General features: G+C 45.4%; 1 protein-coding gene across 11 annotated transcripts in view; it reads right to left on the reverse strand.

Moving 5' to 3' along the window:
• The window catches only part of MEF2A (myocyte enhancer factor 2A), a 104,309-nt gene extending 87,850 nt beyond the window's left edge, over positions 1–16,459 (reverse strand). For 3 of the 11 annotated variants that reach the window (XM_060179318.1, XM_060179324.1, XM_060179317.1), the window contains exon 1: positions 15,823–16,459. The gene's annotated coding sequence lies outside the window, so the exon portion shown is untranslated. Of the gene's footprint in view, positions 1–6,453; positions 6,533–15,822 lie in introns of all 11 variants that reach the window. The other 8 variants (XM_060179319.1, XM_060179315.1, XM_060179314.1 and 5 more) reach the window with 8 other exon arrangements.
• Positions 16,460–17,076: the final 617 nt, after the last annotated feature.

Genomic DNA, 17,076 nt, shown 5'->3' on the forward strand with positions numbered 1-17,076 from the left:
TAAAAAATTAAAATAGAATAAAATAAACCAAAAATCACATGACTTTTTCAATAAATGCAGAAGATACCTTCGCCCAGATTCAACATTCCTTTATAATCAAAACATTTAAAAGACTGGGGGTTGAAGGAAAGCTCCTCAAACTAGTTGAGTCCATATACAGTAAACCTACAGCTGACAGCATACTTAACCGTGAGAAATTGAAAGCTTTTCCTCTTCTATCAGGTCCAAGACAGGCCTGACCACTGTCTCCATAGCTATTCAACGTGGTTTTGGAAATCTTAGCAATTTGGCAGAAGGGAATTAAAGTGAGACAGACTAGAAGAGAAAATGTCAAACTATCACTATTTTCAGGTGGTAGGTAGTATACACAGAAAATCTGAAAGAACCCAGTAGAAAACTCCTGGAAATTACTGAACAAAATAGTAAGGTGGAAGACTCCAAAATATACAAACATCAGTGGCATCCCTCTGTGCAAACACTAAGCTGAAAGAAGAAACCCAGAAATTGATCCCATTACAATAGCAGTAAAAACAATCAAATATCTAGGAATAAGTCTAACACAAAGGAAGTGAAAGGCTGGTATAATTAAAATTATGAGTCACTATTTAAGGAACTAGGAAAAGAAGTACAAGAAATGGAAAGAGGGAGTCAAGCGCATGTGGCCCAAAGCACAAGGACCAGCTTAAGGATCCCAGTTCAAGACCCCAGCTCCCCACCTGCAGGGGAGTCGCTTAACAGGCAGTGAAGCAGGTCTGCAGGTGTCTTCCCCTCCTCTCTCCATTTCTCTGTCCTATCCAACAAGGACAACACCAATAACAATAATAACTACAACAATAAAACAACAAGGGCAACAAAAAGAATATTTTTTAAAAATGGAAAGATATACCATGTCTGTGGCTTAAAGAATTAACATTATCAAAATGAGTCTTTTACCCAGAGGCACATATAGATTTAATGTGACACACACACCCCCATGCAGGGTCCCACCACATTTCTCTTAACAGAAACAGAACAAAAGCTTACCTGCAATCAGAAAACAGGTAGTATTGCCAAAGAAATATTAAGGGAAAAAAGACATAAGTGGAGGCATCGCCCTTCCTGAGCTCAAACTATATTATAGACCTATTGTAATAGAAACTGACTGGTACTAGAACAAAAATAGACTCTTAGACCAGTGGAGTAGAATTGAGAATCCAGAAATAAGCCCTAACGTCTATGGATATCTAATTTTGTACAAAGGGGTCCAAAATATTATGTCAGGGAAGGAGATTCTTTTTAAGCAATGGAAGTGGGGAAACTGGGTTGAAACTGAACCACCAGATCTCACCATATACCAAAGTAAACTCCAAATGGAACAAAGATCTGGATGCTAGGCCAGAAACCATGAAATACTTGGTGGAAACTCTGCACTGGCAAAACCCTTTTCAGTGTAAACTATAAATGCATCTTAAGTGCTGAACTCAAGTTCAACTACAAGGAAAATGAAAACAAAAATAAGCCAATGGGACTACATCAAACTGAAAAACTTCTGCACAGCAAAAGGAACCACCACCAAAACAGAGAGACTACCTACGGAATGGGACATCTTTACATGATATGTATCAAAAGGCTAATAACTAAAATATAAAGAACTCACCAAACTCAGCAACAACAAAAAAATAAAAATAAAAAATGGAGAAAAAATACGGACAGAATCATCACTGAAGAGATCCAAAGAGCCAATAGACATGAAACACTTATGCTCAAAGTTATTGATTATCAGAAAAATCCAAATGAAGTCAACGGTTAGACAGCCGCATTATACCTGTGATAATGGCATAAATTAGAAAGGACAGAAACAAGTGTTGCTGAGGATGTGGGGAAAAAGAAGCCTTGTACCCAACTGCTGGGAATGTAAAGTGGTCCAACACCTGTGGAAAACAGTCTAGAGAAGCCTCAGAACTCTACAAGTGGACCTACACTATGAACTGGCGATTCCTTTCCCGGGGATATAGCCAAAGGAAGTTAACAGACCTATCTAAGATCTAAGATCCAGGCGCTGCTATGTTCATAGCAGCTCAATTCATAATAGCCCAAATCTGGAAGCAAGCCAAATGCCCAACAACAGATAAGCAAAAAGAAAATTGTGGCACACACACAATGGAATCCTACTAAGCTGTGAATACTGAAGTCATCTCCTTTGCCTCACCTTGCATGGAACTTGAAGAGATAAGCCAAAAAGAGAAGAATGATCAATCTCACTCATAGGTGGCACTGAAGAAAAAAAGGACAGAATCGAGGGGGGCAAGGCAGTGGCGCACCTGGTTAAGTGCACAAGGAGCAGGTTCAAGTCCCTGGTCTCCACCTGCAAGGGGAAAGCTTCACAAGTGGTGAAGTAGAGCTGCAGATGTCTGTCTCTCACTCTTTCCCTATCTTCTCTTCCCCCTTTCAATTTCTCTCTGTCTCTATCCAATAATAAATAAGGGGGGGAGGACAGAAAAGGACAACATAAAGTCAAATTTAGAGTGGGTATGGTGTACTACACCCAAAGCAAGGGATTCTGGGAAAGGAGGGGAAGAGAAGGGCCTAAGGAGGCTTTATGGCTCTGGTGGATAACTACTTCAACCGGGAGTAAAAATGTTTTGCAGACACCTATCACAGTACGGTGAGAAATCATACATCTCATCAGCTGTACCCCCGGCCCTTCCCCACAAAAAAGATAAAAGGAAAAGTGTGGGGGGGGGGACTTTCTGGCTTCCAGGTTGGAGGGACAGTATAATAGTTATGCAAAAAGATTTTCATGCTGAGGCACCCAAAATTCAAACCCAATTCCCAGCAACACCACAAACCAGAGCTGAGCAGTAATCTGGTAAAAACTAACAAACAAAAATAAACTCTGGGGAGTCAGGCAGTAGTGCAGCGGGTTAAGCACAAGTGGCACAAAGCACAAGGACCGGAGTTAAGGATCCCGGTTCGAGCCCCCGGCTCCCCACCTGCAAGGAAGTCGCTTCACAGGCGGTGAAGCAGGTCTGCAGGTGTCTGTCTTTCTCTCCCCCTCCCGGTCTTCCCCTCCTCTCTCCATTTCTCTCTGTCCTATCTAACAACAACAAACAACAACAATTCACTACAACAACAATAAAAAACAAAGGCAACAAAAAGGATAATAAATATAAAAAATTAAAAAGAAATTAATAAATAAATAAATAAATAAATAAATAAATAAATAAAAATAAACTGAGGGCCTGGTGAGGACACACCTGGTTGAGCACATGTTATCACACTCAAGATCCCAGGTTCAGGTCCTCGGGTCCTACCTGCAGAGGGGAAACAAAACGAGTGGTAAAGTAGTGTTTTGGTGTTTCTCTTTCTCCTTCTGTATCTCCCCCTTCCACCTCAGTTTCTGCCTCTATCCAATAAATGAATAAAATATTAATAAATAAATTCTGGTATCCCTGAAATGGAATTCTGTGCATGTCCCTTCTATGTACTCCCATACAGTATCTGTCTACAGAGTACATATGAAAGTGGGTTACAGAGGCTGGGGTGACAGCATAATGGTTCTACAAAAGACTCTCTCATGCCTGAGGCTCTGAGGTCCCAGGTTCCATCCTCAGCACCACTGTTAAATAAGAGCTGAGGAGCACTCTGGTGTGTGTGTGTGTTTCTCTCTACCTCCCTCACTAATAATAAAAACTGAGTGAGAGAGAGGAGGAGGGAGGGAGTGTAGGTGGCAGGGAGGGAGAGAGGAGTTTGGGTGGGAGGGAGGGAGAGTTACAAACATTATGTCCACACTTCCATTTGACTGTGAAGTCCAAGCCTTGGTGGCTGTGCTGTCCACCACCGAGTCCAGTGTCCTAAGTAAAGTCATGAGAACCACTATGAAATAAACTACTAATGTAGCACAATCCCTAATGCCTACAAAGACCGAGACCCAATGACTCCTGGTTCAGGAGCACAATACTCTCTATACTTCACTTTATGTTGTGGGATTGAATCTTGCTTTCATAAACAATTTAATGTTAATTCAGTATAAAACCATAGTTAAAAAAAGAATATATATTTCATTTTGCAATTAAAGTGGTGCTCATTAAGAACACACTATAGTGGGGCCCAGCAGTAGCACTGTGGGTTAAGCGCACATGGTGCCAAGTGCAGGGACCTGTGTAAGGATCCCAGTTATAGCTCCCAGCTCCCCAATTATAGAAGGGTCGCTTCACAAGCTGTGAAGCAGATACCTATCTATTTTTCTCTCTCCCTGTCTTCCCCTCCCCTCTCAATTTCTCTCTGTACTGTCCAAAAACAACAACCGCAGTGGCAACAATAACAACTACAAGGGCAAAAAATGGCAAGGGTGGCCTCCAGCAGCAGTGGATTCGCCGTGCAGACACCAAGCCCCAGCATTAACCCTGAAGGCAAAAATAAAATAAAATAAAATAAAATAAAATAAAATAAAATAAAATAAAATAAAATAAAATAAAATAAAGAATACACTATAGTATACTATAAATTAGCAAGGCCAAGATGATCTTTAATTTCATATTTCATATCCCATGGATTACAGATCTTTAAAAATCATGTTTCACATTTCTTCTAGGAAAATTGGTTAACAAAATCACTGATCCACTTAACATTTCTATAAAAGTTAAACGCTATAACAAGCATACATATATTTAATAATGAGACAAGAGTAATGGTGGTCATACTGAGTGCTAGCACAATTGTACATTATAAGGTCAATCATGTCCAAGACCCTGTAGAATACATTTACTGGATATGCAATGAGACAGAGCAGATTTCTCCCCCCAAGCAGCTTACTAGATGTTTTAGAAATAAGACCTAATCATTACAAAGCTAAATAGAAAATTTAGGCAAAAGTAGGAACTTCAACTGTTAGCATAAAGAGAAAACATTCTTCTAAGGAATTTCCGCAGTGGAAAAATTACAACCTACAGCATGAGGAATCAGCATAAACATAAAGTTGAAGAGTTCTATAACAATAAATTTTCAGTATCAAAAGTACGTCTACTACCCAGCTGTTGGTTTCAACTCAATCCATGAAAGAAAGTAAGACTTGATAAAGCGGCTGGTTCTAGAACAACAGCAGGCAAAGCGGACGAGCAAGTCCTCCAAAAATCGTAGGAGCAATCCAGTGAGTTAAGCCAAAGAGGCTCAAAATGACCAAATCTCAGCTGACCTACTTTTTTAAGAATCTAAGAATTAAACTGATATTAAAGCAAATGAAAGGAAAAACTCTTTTTACAATAGAACAGAATGACAAGTGGTAAATGTAGAAGAAAATCTAGTTTAAAAAGAAAAAAAACACTGTTTGGGGGGCCAGGCAGTGATGCACCTGGTTAAGCATACACACTACAGTGCTCAAGGACCCAGGTTCAAGCCCCTGATCCCCACCTGCAGAGGGGAAGCTTCACGAGTGGTGAAGCAGGGCTGCGGGTGCCCCTCTGTCTCTCTCCCATTCTCCCCACCCCCTCAATTTCTGTCTCTATCCAATAATAAGTCAATAAAAATAAAAATAAATTTTAAAAAGGCACTGTTGGGAACCATGAGTGGTGACTGATACATGACTGTTTCAGGTAAGAATTATCAAAGGTTATGTTAGGGAGAGCAGTGTCTCCCCACCAACTTTTAATAATTTCACCAACAAAAATAGCAACAAGGGAGTCGGGCGGTGGCGCAGTGGATTAAGCGCATGTGGCGCAAAGTGCAGACCAATATAAGGATCCCGGTTCGAGCCCCCGGCTCCCCACCTGCAGAGGAATCACTTCACAGGCGGTGAAGCAGGTCTGCAGGTGTCTATCTTTCTCTCCCCCTGTCTTCCCCTCCTTTCTCCATTTCTCTCTGTCCTATCTGACGATGACAACAATAACCACAACAATAAAAAAACAAGGGCAACAAAAGGGAAAATAAATATAAAAAAAAGAAAGCTAAAAAAAAAAAAAAAAGAGCAACAATAACTGTTATATGGAGAAAAGTGGCAGGCAAACAGCAACTAAGTGATCCAAGCATGTAAACATCACCAACAATGGGTCAAACTGACATCCTCCTGATGTGAAAGCTGAGAACAATTCAATGGCATTTCTGTCAAAAAAATCATAACTAAGTCTAACAACAAAAAAAGAAGTATGACAAATTCAAACTGATGGATGCCCTAAGAAAACAAAAGGTCTGGAGTCTTCAAAATCATTAATGTCAAAGAAAAAGGAAAGGGAGACAACTCAAAAGCAATGGGCAATACTGAAATGGGAAAAAAGCTATTAACAGATGATTGGCACAACTAGGGAGACTTCAAGACAAACTGTATGTTACAGAGTCAGCGTGAAATGTCCTGAATCTATCATACTATGACCACGTAAGAGTGTCTGTGTGTGGGGGGGGGGGGGGGGAGCCAGGTGCTGACAAACCGTTAAATGCACGTTACCAGGAGCAAGAATGTGGATTCGAGCCCCTGCTCCTTACCTGCAAGGGGGGCACTTCACAAGTGGTAAAGTGGGTTTGCAGGTGTCTTTCTGCCCCCTCCTCTCAATTTTTCTCTGTCCTATAAAGTATAATAAAAAGAAGAAAAAGGGGGTCAGGCGGTAGCAAAGTGGGTTAAGTGCACATGGCGTTAAGTGCAAGGATCCCCGTTCGAGCCCCCGGCTCCCCACCTGCAGAACAGTCACTTCATGAACAGTGAAGCAGGTCTGCAGGTGTCTTTCTCTCCCCATCTTCCCCTCCTCTCTCCATTTCTCTGTCCTATCCAACAACAACAACAACAATAATAATAACCACAACAATGATAAAATAACAAGGGCAACAAAAGGGAAGAGAGATAGCCTCCAGGAGCAATGGATTCCCGAGCACCAGCAATAACCCTGGAGACAAAAAAAGAAAAAGGAAAAATGGCTGCTGGAGCAGTGAATTCATAATGTCAGCACCGAGCCCCAGCAATAACCCTGGTTGCAATTAAAAAAAAAAAGTCTTTGTTCTTAGCTACCATCTGAAGCATGTTGATTATGGTATTTGCAAGCTCCTCTCAATGGTTCAATAATAAAAGCAATCACAATAAGAAGAAGAAAGGAGCCCGGCAAAACAGCTCATATTGATAATGTGCTGCTTTGCCATGCGCACAACCCAGGCTCGAGGTCAGTCTCCACAGCATCGAAGCAAGCTTTGGTGCTGTGGTGCCTGTCACAACATGCCCACCCCATCTTCGTATCAATCCAAAATATTAAATAATAAAAGAAGTAAATGTTTAAAGAAAGGAAAAATGAGAAAAGAAAGGAAGTGTGGCCGGTGGTGGCCCACCTGTTTGAGTGCACATGTTACACTGTGTGAGGACCCTGGTTTGAGCCCCCAGTCCCCACCTGCAGGGGGAAAGCTTTGCAAGTGGTGAAGCAGAACTGCAGGTGTCTCTCTCCCTCTCTCTCTCTACCCTCTCAATTTCTGGCTGTCTCTCAATAAATAAAGATAATTTAAAAAAATTAAGAAAAAAGAAAAGAGAGGAAGAATAAGACAACCTACAGAGTAGATTTCTGCTTTTGTGCTAAAATACACATAACAACACATGGCTAATACGTGTCATGCTTGTCACTAGCACACTCATGTAGAAAGAAAGGAAGGAAGGAAGGAAGGAAGGAAGGAAGGAAGGAAGGGAGAGAGAGAGAGAGAGAAGGAAAGAAGGAAAGAAAGAGGGCCAGGTGGTGGCGTAACTGGTTAAGCACACACGTTACAGTGCGCAAGGACCCAGATTCAAGCCCCTGGCCCCCACCTGCAGGAGGAAAGCTTCACAAGTGGTAAAGCAGTGTTGCAGGTGTCTCTCTGTCTCTCTCTCTCTCTCTCTCTCTCCCCCATCACCCCCTTCCCTCTCAATTTCTGACTGTCTCTATCCAGCAAATAAAGATTTTTAAAAAATTTTTTAAAAAAAGAAAGAAAAAAGAGGGGAGGGGAGGGGAAAGGAAAGGAGAGTTTCTGCCAATACCATTTTTTTTTTTTTTTTGCCTCATGTTATTGCTGGAGCTCGGTGCCTACATTACAAATCCATTGCTCCTGGAGGCCATTTTTTTTTCCCATTTTGTTGCCCTTGTTATTACTGTTGCCTTTGATGTTGGATAGGACAAAGGGAAATCAAGAGAGGAAGAAAGAGACAGAGGGGGAGAGAAAGACAGACACCTGCAGACCTGCTTCACCGCCCGTGAAACGACCACACTGCAGATGGAGAGCCAGGGGCTCAAATTAGGATCCTTATGCTGGTCTATGCGCTTTGTACCATGTGCACTTAACCCGCTGTGATACTGCCCAACCCCCCAATACCAAAATTTTAATTTGGAAAACGGAGCCATTCCTAAAAAATAAAAACAAAATTTCTCAAACTCCTCTCTCCCTTATTCCCTGAATAATCTGTCAAATTAAACACCACCAAGAAAAGCTTTCAGTGTTGAAATAAAACATTTTACAATAGTCATCCCCAACTTGCAAATGGACTATGTTCCAAAGACCCAATCTGTGAGTTTTTTATAAAGTGGACTGATTTTTACTATGAATATTGGTGAAGTTCCTGATGATGGTCACAAGTAAAACTCTGCTGGTGAGACAGCTGAATTGGTAGGATATTTTACAGGCATTCTGTAAACAGCACGGGACCCTCCTCATCTTTCTGAAATAGTGTGAACTACCTGGATAAGCCAGTGCAAAGAATGGAGATATTGATTAGTAAACAGCAACTAGTAACTAATGAGAATTTCTAACACTGTTTTTCACAGGGAGAAACACTCCAAATTGGCAATCTAATGCCCAGACGAAATGGTCACTTGCTATAGAGAAGGCAAAATGGAAACTCAGGAAATGCCACTTGGGCTCAACAACTCTGGGATTTCGGATCTGACCCAGAATACTGATGACAAAAATGCTCATATGTGTAGAAAATGCATATGGAAGCATCTTACAAGTCTGGAAAGGACCTCTATAACTTTTTAGTGTCAAACTTGAAGAAAAAGTGGGTTCCAGTTGTCTGTGTTAGTTGATTAGGACAGCTTCTACTCAACATACACAGAATATGCACACTATGTACCCTAAGAGGTTGTGCAGAAACTCAGGCTAACAGAAGCCAGGTGCAGCGCACCTGGTTGAGAGCACACATTCCAGTGCACAAGGACCTGGGTGCAAGTCCCCAGTCCCCCCTGCAGAGGAAAAGCTTCTTGAGTGGTGAAGCAGTGCTGCAGGTCTTTCTCCTCTCTCCCTCACTTCCAATCCCAATCTTAATCTCTCTCTCTGTCTCTCCCCCCTTTCCCTCTCCCCATTTTCTGTCTCCTAAATAAACAGAAGAAAAAAAAAAAGCTAGTGAAAGTGACATCAATTTATAATATTCTATAAAAGAGAATTTCACATAATGTGCATCAAGAGTGGAGGAGAAAATTTTGTCTAGGGAGAGTTCAACTGTATCACAGATGACATATGAGCTACAACTTGAAGGATAAATAATTCAAAAGGTGTATGAGTGAGGCAGCATTCCAACCCTTGGCAAAAACATGAAGATACAGAAGCATTCTACAAATATATACTATCTTCCAAGTGCCAGGCAGCATGTAATGCCTGGGGCACTAGTTGTCAACAAGACAGACAAGGCCCTGGCCATCATGGAATGTATATTTAGATAATGGAAGGAGAACATAAGTAAGCAGCAACTAAAACAAACCATGTACAAAATATGTTTTTTGAAGGAAATAAACAAGATGCATGAGAGAGTAGCTAATGAAATGCAGTATGAAACAGTATGGACTGAGTGAGGAAGTGAGATCTGGACCAATTTGCAGATGGTTTCGCCATGCCCTCATGACGAGGCTCTCAAGCAGGTGATGCAAAAGGAAAGAAAAAAATTAAATTAAAAAAAAAGTGCAAAGACCCTAAATAAGCAAGGCTACAGCACTGAGAGGCTCTTGTGTGCCAGCACCAAGTGAAAGAAGGCTTTATTCTGAGAGCAAAGAGAAATAACCAAAAGATTTAAAGCAGAGAAATGACAGGATTTAGGCTCTTCAAATGATCACGAGAGCTACTATGAAGGAATGATCTGAGAGGAGCAAGAAGTAGCTCCTGCAGAACTTCATATATAAGATGAAGTCTTCTGAAAACAAGTGTTGGACCCTTAAGCAGGAGGTCCTAGATTAGACACCTAGCACCACATACACCAGGATGGTGCTGATGCTCTTCCCACGCCCCACATAAATAAATAAGTAAATACTTAGGTGGCAGTGAAGAGTAAGAGCAGTGGGTGGCCTGAAGGTAAATTCTAAAGGCACAACAGAACTTATGGATGAATGGAATTTGATAGAGAAAAGAGTCCAGAATGCCATTTTAAGTTTGGGGCTGGAGTGCCGCCATTTAGTGAGAGGAGGAAGACCAGCAGACACACCAGGTTTCACAGGAGAGAGGGGAGAGTTGAAAGGAAGTAAGAGCTATTATTTTAGGAACATGGCTGATGATCTGCTCGAGATCCCAGTCAGAGATCCAAGTGGATATCAAATTCGGGAAAATTCTGGACTAGAAAAATAAAAGGGGAGTCATCAGTATGGGGGGGAGGCCTTTTTAGGAAGAACAAACAGATGGCCTTAACCAGGTCACAGAAACTGAAGGGTAATGGCTGACAATGAGCCCCTGAGAAGATAAAGTATTATGAAGTGAATCGTGACTAACAGTGACAGCAGCAGTAGAAGGGTAGTAGTGTGGGGGGAGGGGGAGGGTAATTACATTTTGGGAACCAGGCACTGTGCTCAAGGATTTATCATACACCTCTCATTTAATCCTCTCAACTCAATGAAGTAGATAATATAATAGTCTCTATTTTATACAATAAACCTTAAGAAGAGTGAGAATTTACAAGGAGCTCAAAGTGCTAGACTGCGTTTCCTAACTCAGGCAGTTTGCTTTTAGAGACCACTCTCAATTCATTACATTACTGCCTCTACTAATTTTATATATGCCTTCACAGTTTTTCTAAAAGACTAACAGTATTTCCATTTAAATTTTGGAAATAAGGTTGAAGTCCTGTGTGAAGGAGGATTGCTAGAAGTAAGGAAAAAAGGTGAGACAGTCAGACACAGTGTGAGTCTAAAGTTAGAAATTCTCTTAGCAGGTTATATAAATGAAAAGGACCCCTTTGTTCCAAGGGTCACAAACTGCTCCAAGCTAATCTACATATGCATGCTAGTGGAAACAAAACAACCTGGTAAGAAGGTCCAATTAATAAAGTATTCGTTTACCCTCTCTACCAAAATATTTCTTGAAACATGAGTTTCACTGGTGGCTGAACTTTTTTTAAATTCATAAATTTTTGTATAAGAAAACAAAATTAGAATTGATTCTGGACAACCACAAAAAGGTACTGTGGTTTGGCTGTATTTACTAGAAGTCTGATCAGCTGGTGTCTGCTTTTCAACCACGGTAATGACTCCTGACTCTCAGCTTTATCAGGTTTAAACTAATGAAGTAAATTACAAGCTGTCACACATCAAGTGTTCAACTATTTGGTATGCCAGCTCACAAACAAATTAATTTTTTTAAATCACATGCTTATGATTTGAGCCCAAGTGATTAGGAAAACAAATAGATTAAATAAAAATGTTAGTAACTATCAGGTAAACACAGTATCAAAAAATCAGCACACAATACACACCTCACCTATATAAGACACAGTACTCTTCACAATAGCCAAAATATGGAATCAGCCCAAATGTCCTTTGACATACTACTAAAGTCACAGGATATATATTCAATGCAAGACTACTTTGCAATTAAAAAAAAAAAAGATGACACTATTCAGAACAATCTGGAGGTTATAAAAATGAGGCAAAAAAAAATAATAAAGATCCGTTTTTTAATTAACTTGCCAAAAATTAAAAAAATTAAATAGTAACTAAGTTGTCTCTTAGAGTTTGTAAAACTATGGTCATTATCAGAAGGAAGGGGGTTGGAGGGCTCCACAAGGACCTTGGTGGTGGGTGTGATAAGTTTCATACTCTTTCTCTCTCTCTCTCTCTCTCTCTCTCTCTCACACACACACACACACACACACACACACACACACAGATGCACGTGAAACTATTCCTGATATCTTGTGGTTTTGTAAACCACATTTACAAATTACCTATAATAAACAAGTGTTTACCCAAAATCACCAATAATAAAAATGATTTTAGTGCAGTACTTCTTAAACATGTGCAAATACAGACCCCCACATTTTCTCCAGGAGACTTAGTAACAAGTGGGTTTATTCTCTTCATTATAATAATGGCCATCATAGAGGACACAGATAAAAAGCATACAAAGATAGTCACTCAGTTCCACAGAGCAGGCAAAGTGGGATATGAAAATGCAAAGACTATCAACTAACGAAAAGCATTTGAAAATATATACCAACTCTGGTCAAATTGCAAAAAATGACTTTCAAATTTTAAGTGCTATTATCTTGAAGGCATCTACCACAGATGATTCCTAAAAGATTTACTTCAAAAGTCTAGGGAAATATTTAGGGAAGTTGTAGAAGCTCGACTCAAAACAAAATTACAGATAAAAACCTAATTCAGAATAAGCAACTCAATAGTGTATGTATAACGTATGACACCTTTAAAATGCTGGGTTACTTTATCCCTAGCAAGTCCATGAGCATCCTCCTGTATCTATGCGTGCTATGAAGCTCTTGTGGTCTCAGACTAAGCACAAAGGCAGAGCACCAGAGCACTGATAATACTTCTGGAAGGAAGGAAGGCAGGCAGGCAGGCAGGAAGGAAGGAAGGACTCCCTGGAGGAAGGGACAAAGGGCACTTTCACACCCATTACTGCATTTAATTCCAACAATTCCATGGCACAGCTAGTGTGATCCCTTCCCATTTCACAGATGTCTCAAAATTCTGTCAAGGGCGGAGCAGAGAACTATTGTTAAATCAAGATCTGGTAACAAAGCCTGACAGCTTTCTCTATAGAGGCTTGCAAATAAATCAGCACCACCTGTTGCAGGAGGGTGGCACCTTGCAAATTGGATTTTCCACATTTATACTTCTATTACTCCTCAATTAGGAAGACTGTTCTCAGGTTTTCTGAGAAGCAATGCTTTGAATCCACTAAATAGTGTCTCTACTGCTCCATCACCAGTAATGAGTTAGGCTCTGTAACATTCATGTGTACCTAAGTGTATCCTCCAAACCTTACATGAGAGCATGGTCTGGTTACAAAACTGATTATATGAAACTACAGGGTTGTCAGAAAAGTCATGGTGCGTGTATTTGCGTAGAAAAGTGACTATTCTGACGATCCAACAAAACCACCCATAAAAAGCCAGAACTATCATCTCTGCATGACGCTCTGATCCTCTTGCCAGACTAACAGCAGCAGACGGAGGAGGAAAAGCTGGCTCTCTAAAACCTGTCGGGCAGCATGCAACTTCCCAACAACACATTTCTTACAGTCTCTTCTAAATCAGAACAGAAATCTACTAAAAAGATTTGATCAAACCATTCCAAGGCTCAAAATCATGTGTGAATAAATATTTCCATAATTACATAACCACCTTCAGAATACACTGCTTTTTCTCTCTTGGTAGCCAAAGAATTAGTAAATAGCCTTGCTATTCTTTGACTAGTAATCAAACTGGTATTAACTTGAACTGTATTCTAAGTGAGAAGTACAAAGCTTATAATGCAACCTGAAAAACCAAACATCACTCAAAACAACACCATCTTTAGAAAACAATGTTACACGTACCAAAAAGGAAAAAAAAAAAAAAAAGGCGCATTACTTTTCACACAGTACCCATGAAACAGCAATAGAAAATGTCTAAGAATCTGGAAGGTTACGTTTCAAACCACAATTCAACATGGTGGCATTGCAACCATTACTTCTGAGTCCCAGTGAGTTTATTTTCCTTCCACACAGCAGCTCCCAGCCCCACCTCCGGCTGGACTCGAGCGTTTTAAAAAACAACTTTGCTGTGGGCAGTTTCAAGAAATATGTACGATGTGCCCACCTTTGTCCCAACGGGAGCGACACTCGCTTTCCATAAAGGGCGGCACGAATTAAATGACAAAGCAGCAGAGACCAGTGTATAGGCTTCACTTCGCAATCTCGACGCTCCAAGTTTCAGCTGGAAGAGCGGCTCTCAACAAAGCACTGAAAGCAGTCGTTTGGCTCTTCTGAATATTTCCATCACTACAGCAGCAGCAGCATTATTCCAACTTTTTACAACAACGCTGAGTGAGAATTAAGTGATTCCAGAATCAGTCGGCGCATCAGCACACCGGACCAATCCTCCTCTCAGTGTTTTCTATGGCCCGAAATTGGTGCTCACTACGTCTGATGTAAACTTGAATCAGGACTGCCAGTCGCTTCAGCGGAACGCTGCTGACTGAGCCCTCCTGACCCAAAATTAAGTAAGTAAAATAAAATAAAGTTCCCATTCACAGGAAAAGAAATGGGTCAAGATTGAGCCCTCCAACTGACAGACACCCCCTCCCCCAAGTCCAATCCCCAACCCTCGGAGCGCCAGCAGGAGCCGGCCCGCCCTCACTTCCTGATCTACTCGCTGGAGGGCTGCTCGCCTTGACCCTCCGGCGGCGGGTGGGCGGATCGGAGCCCCGCTGCGATTTAAAATACCTGACAACTGGGCGACTCGGGCACCAGCCAAAACACCACCACCGCTGGATTCTTAAAGGGAAAGTGCTCCCGGGCGATGCGCCCCTAATTACAGCTTGGGAGAACCTTCTCCTGTAAGTGACTCGAGACACAAGGGAAGGAGCGTGCTGAGCCTTAGCAGGAAAACAACCACCCAAAAAAAAAAAAAAAAAAAAAAACCCGAAGGCATTGCTTGTTTGGAAACACACATCCCTCGGTTACCAGGGCGCAGCAGGCCCGGCTCCGGCACGCGCGGACAACCCGTTTTCCAAACGCCGGGGGCGCGGGAGTCCACACGGGGGCCCGAGTCACATCCTCCCGGCCACCTGTGTAGGGGGAGGCGGAGTGGGGCCCGAAAATAATGCTTTCTTGTTTGTTTTTTGTCTCTTCCTAACGCAAAAAATGCCCACCTTCTCCAAACTTGCGCGCTCTAGCTCACCGACTCTTTTAACCCTAGTCTGTCTGTCTTTCTTTCTTTCTTTTTTTTTTTTTTTCTTTTTCTGTTCAAGCTGAAACTGGACCAAAAGGCAAAGTTTGCAAAGCACAAGCCTTCTTCCTCACCCCGCGCGCCGGGGGGCTGCGACCGCTCGGGGGTGCGGCCAGGGCGCCCCTGCACCGCCTCCCGCGGCCCCGGCGCCCCCAGCCGCGGCGTCCCGGCCCCCGAGGCGCCCCGCGAGCCCGCGCGGCCGCTGACATCCCCGCGCACCCGCAGCCCGAGAGTTGGGGGCCGCACGCCGCGCCCCGTTACACCAGCGGCTGCCAGGCACGAGCCGGGCAACTTCTGCAAGTCCGGCCGCGGCGCCCGGGGGCCCCGCACTCGGGGGGGGGGGGGGGCGCCGCCTTCCTTCCAGGGGCTCCGGCGCGCGAGGGCCGCGGGGCGCCCGCCCCGAAACCGAGACCCCCGGGAACTCCGGCAACTTTGCGGGCGGCGGCCACCGACACGCCGACCCGCTGCGGGGCGCGCTCCGGAGGCTCCCCTTCCCCCCCCGTACCCCGGGTACCCCGGGCCCGCCCGGCCGGCCCGCACCCCGCCCCCACCGCTCCCGCGCCGCGCCCCGCGCCGCTCACCCAGCGCCCGCATCCCGCCCGCCCCGCCGCGGCCCCGGATCCCCGCGGACGCCCGCCCCGGCCGCGTCGGCCCCCGCCCCGCGCCCCCAGCCCTGCTCCCGGCCCCGCGGGCGCGGCCCTCACCGCGTCTCCGGCGCCGCAGGCGGGCGCACACACGCCGCCACCGGGCCCGCCACCCGCGCTCCGCGCCGCCCGGAGCCGCCTCCTTCAGCCCGGGACTCGCCGGGACATCCGCGCACGGATCCCCACACCGGGGCTATTTTTAGGAGACAGGGCCCGGCCAGACCGGAACTCGTTGTTGCCCGCGCGCGTGCGCACTGCGCTGACGGCGCTGCGTGTCCCTCCGCCAGCCTCGCCTCTCCCTGCTTCAGCCCCGGCCGCCTCACGCTGGCGTCTCCCGTCACTTTTTTCTTTTCAGAGCTGGTGGCGGCCCTGGGTGGGCCCCGACGCCCCGGGTCCTGCAAAAGCCGGCGCGCGGGCCCAGCGAGCCTGCCCTTTGAGCGCGAGCTACTGCACTCGGGCCTGAGGGGCGGACTATGTTTTTTCCGGGTGGGTGAGGAGACGGATCACCCAGCACAGGAAGGGGATGACGGCGGCTTGGCGCCGGGGCTCCAGGCCGGAGCTCGCTTCCCTCAGAAGGACCGAGTCCTCCTGGAAGGGATACTGGTCACTTGATGAAGGGCTGGGCGCCTCCCAGGGCGGGGCGGCCGCGGGGTGTCGCGCCCTCTCCGCCCGTCCCCGCCTCCGCGGCCGCCTCCCCTCCGCGGCCTCCCGGTCCGCCCGGCGGGGCCGGGGCCCAGTGCGTCTCCAGTGACGCGGCACGTGGCAAATCGCCGCGCGTGGCCTGCGGCTTCAGCCAATCAGCGGCGGCGGGGGGCGGGCCCGGCGGGGGCGGGGCTCAGGAGGCGGGGGCCCGCAGGAGCCGGGAGCCGGGTGGCCGGCGGCGGCCTCGGGGCGGCCCCGGACGTTTCCCGCGGGGCTCGGGGCTGCGGCCCGCCGGCCGGCGCCCCTCCTTCCCGCCGGGTGCACTGAGCAGCCACGCCCTCGCTGCGGTCAGGCCCGCATCTGGGCTCGCGCGGAGGACGGCCGCCAAGTCCCCCTCCCAGAGCCAGCGCTTGGGACCCCGGCCGGGGCGGGGCATGCCACCCGCCGCGTGGATGGATCCCTTACGACATCCCCGCCGAGCCCATGCGGTTTCTGTTCCCATTTTACAGAAGAGAAAAGGGAAGTTGGTTTGGACGCAGGAGTTTCTGATCGGGGGTCACTGAGCTTCCGAGGAGGAGGAGGAGGAGGAGGGCGCCGACGTCTCGAATGTGCACCAGTTTAGGGCGCAGGCGGCCTCTCCCACGAGACCGAGGAGCTGGGGGAGGAGGGGCG

The sequence above is a fragment of the Erinaceus europaeus genome, chromosome 20 (assembly GCF_950295315.1).
Source record: "Erinaceus europaeus chromosome 20, mEriEur2.1, whole genome shotgun sequence".
In the NCBI taxonomy this organism is placed as follows: Eukaryota; Metazoa; Chordata; class Mammalia; order Eulipotyphla; family Erinaceidae; genus Erinaceus; species Erinaceus europaeus.